Genomic DNA, 3544 nt, shown 5'->3' with positions numbered 1-3544 from the left:
ATGGGCTGAAACTGAAAGCCTTCGCGCCCTCGTGTCTGCATTCTGGTCACGGCTTTGAGATCATAGCGAGATCTTGTGTGGTGCTGTGGTTTACTGACTCCCAAGTGCATTCATGGGGCCAGCTTATGCAGTTCTCCCAACAATACCTAAAGCCAAGCAGGAAAATGGTTACTCCCCATTTTAAAGAAGAGGCAATAGACTCCCGGAGGCCACACAAGTGACTCGAGGTGCAGGGTTCTACACCTAGTGAAGGGGAAGCGGGACTCAAAAACCCAGGCCTGCCCACCTCATGCCTGGAGTCCTTTCACTCCAGTGCACCATGAGCTAGCCTGGCCCTGTGGACGCTTAACCCTCTAGACCCAGGAAAAGCCAGTATGTGAACTGAACACCAGAGTACTCATAAGCAAGGGTTCTCCTTATTTACCATGGTACTTTGTACTTGGTACTTAACTTCAACTTCTTCAGTCATAAGAAAATCACATCACACAATATTGAGCTACTTGGAAATTAATAATAAGCAGTGTTTTTTTAAACAGCTAACATTTATAACAACTGACAATGACCCGGGCACATTCTCAGAGGTGGCAGCACCAGCTGGGCTCGTCTCAGGCTGAGCAGCTTGCCCCCAGACTCAGAGGAACTTGGCTTTGTTGTGGGTTCAGAATTGATCAGGCTCAAAGTGTGTCTGACTGCTGAGCCTTGCGCCCCATCCCCAACCCCCACCATCCACACTGCCTCTCAAAATGATCAGAGCAGGCTTCATAACTGCCCAGCTGTGTGAGTTTTTCATCCTTCCAGACCCTCAGCCTCTTGACTACTCTAATTGCAAACACATTTCCTTACACTATGGCCCAACACAGGCAAACAGGAGACAGAAAAAAGAAAAAAAACAACACTTAAGAGCCCTCAACGTCAAGGGGCATCAAGGTGCTGGAAGCATGACCTCCTCTGGCCCAGGTACTGAAAAGTAAGAGTCTCTACCTAGCTCCTCCCTTCCCCCAAACCAAAAGCAGCTCTCCAGAACTAACTGGGGCTGCACCCACATGCAATTTGGGTTCTAGCATTCTTGGCATCTTTTCATCAACCTCAACCTTGCCCAGCACCGTGGCCTGTCAATGCACCAAGGATAGGCTGCCCTCCTCCTTCCTTTGAAGCATTTTAAAGTTTAATGCATTTGATCAATGTGGCAGACCTCTCACTCTCTTCCTCTGAACCATTCCAACCTTCCAGGGTTGCTTCCACTGTGACACAAGATGGGCCCCTGCAGAGAAGTCTCACACACTGGTCTCCATGGCCATTGCAGACACACTGATTTCCAATGACTGCTTCTTCAGCTCAGAATGGCACCACTCCAGACATTCTTATTTATATTTATCTACAGGTAGTGTTTCTTTCTTCTACCACAGACATGACAAAAAAGTATCCGGGACTCATCCTTAATTCCTGCTTTTTCCTCAGCCCCTATACCCACCACATTCTACTTCCAAAGTACATCTCAAATCTGTCTACTCCTTTCCATCTCCACTGCCTCTTTTCTGGGTCAAGCTATTGTTGGCACTCACCAAGACTCCTGATCAGCTAACTGGTCTACCCACTTCCCCTCTTGGACTCTGGCACATTGTTAATGGTCCTCCAATCCATTTCCTCTTCGTAGGAAGTTTAGAATATGGCAAACCGTTTGGAGTCCACATTTCCTTGACTCCCTTGCAGCTACGTTGGCCATGTGACCATTTTTATTTGCCAGTGACATGTGAGTGGAAATGATTTGTACACATTTTATAGCATTGGTTTAAAAGGGAATTGCTTGCCTAGCCAGTGTGGCTCAGTGGTTGAGCATCAATCCAGGAACCTGGGATCATGATTCGATCCCCAGTCAGGGCACATGCCTGGGATATGGGCTCCAAATCCAGAAGGGGACATGCAGCAGTCAGCCGATCCATGATGTTTCTCTCTCTATCCCTCTCCCTTCCTCTCTCTCTCTAAAAATCAATAAAAACATATGTATTTTTTAAAAAGGAATTGCTTGCCAGCATTTTCTCTCCCTGCCACCACCACCACCCCACCCCCGCCTATGGGCTAGAATGCAGACATGGAGCTGAGCTAGCTCTGACCATACAGGTGAACACAACCTAGGGGAAGGCAAACAACAGAGGGAAGGAACCTGGTTCTAGAATTATCTTGTGGAGTAAAGCTGCCTACCAGTGCTGAATCACCCTGGCTGGTGTTATGAGAAGAGACTGAGGCATAGCAAGTTTAGAAGCAGAGCTATCAATGTCAAGGCTATTACAGAATAGAGAATAGAACAGAGATGGCTTTAACAAAGGTGGTCGGTAGCATTGGAAATGGTGAAGTGTGTTCAAATTCTGGATATATTTTGAAAACACAATTAACTGAATTTCCTAGTAAATTCTACTCATGGTATGAGAGAAAGAAGTCAACAATGACTGCCAGGTTTTGGGCCTAAGCAACTGGAGGATGGAGTGGCCATGGACTGAGATGGAGGAGAACTGAAGGTGGAGCCTTTCTGTAAAGCATGATCAAGAATTAAAATTTGAAAAGTTGTGGTGCATATGTACAACTGAATATTACTCAGCCATTAAAAAAATGAAATCTTACCATTTGCAACAGCATGGATAGACCTATAAAGTATTATGCTAAGTGCAATAAGTCATCAGAGAAATACCATATGATCTCACTTATATGTGGAATCTAATGAACAATATAATTGAACAAACAAAACAAAAACAGACTCATAGATACAGAAAACAGACTGATGGGTTCCAGGGGAGGAGTGGGCTTGGGGGGATGGGTGGAAAAGGTGAAGGGATTAAGAACTATAAATTGGTAGTCACAAAGCAGTAACAGGGATATAAAGTACAGCATAGGGAATATAGTAAATAATAGTATTATTACTATGTATGGTTACTTGAAATATCAGGGGGGGTGGGGGACGCACACTTTGTAAAGTATATGACTGTCTAACCACTCTAATACAAAATAATATTGAATGTAAACTGTAATTGAAAATAAAATTTAATGAAAAAATAAATTTTGGACATCAAGAGTAGAGGTTATCAGAGCCTGAACTTGGAGATAAGATTAGCTGGATTTGAGTCAGGACTCTGACATGTGGGCTCCATCCTCAGAAGGGGACATGCAGCAGTCATATACTCGGGTGACCTCAATCCAGTTACTCAAATCCTCTATTCCTCAGCACTTTCTTTTATAAAATGAGGACTAGTGATGGCCACTATCTTGTAGAACTGTTGTAAGGAGGAAATGCAGACTTCCTTTTGTGCTGTTTGATTCTTCAAAAAGGCTCTGAACTTTTCAGATGGGGAAGAAATCTTCCCTCATCTCTATTCCTGCTTATCCCATCTCAAATGACACTAAGCCCCCAAGATCTTGAAAGTAGAGATGTGGCTGTCTGCTGTGGTTTGGGGACAGCTGTAAGGAAGCTTTCAAAGCAGCTGGTATAGGCATATAACTAGAACATTTTCTCCACCTCAGATTCCTGGCAAAACAAGGCCTGCAGTTAGAAGGG

Source organism: Cnephaeus nilssonii (assembly GCF_951640355.1).
Source record: "Cnephaeus nilssonii genome assembly, chromosome: 5".
In the NCBI taxonomy this organism is placed as follows: Eukaryota; Metazoa; Chordata; class Mammalia; order Chiroptera; family Vespertilionidae; genus Cnephaeus; species Cnephaeus nilssonii.
Note: the sequence above shows the minus strand (reverse complement) of the source record.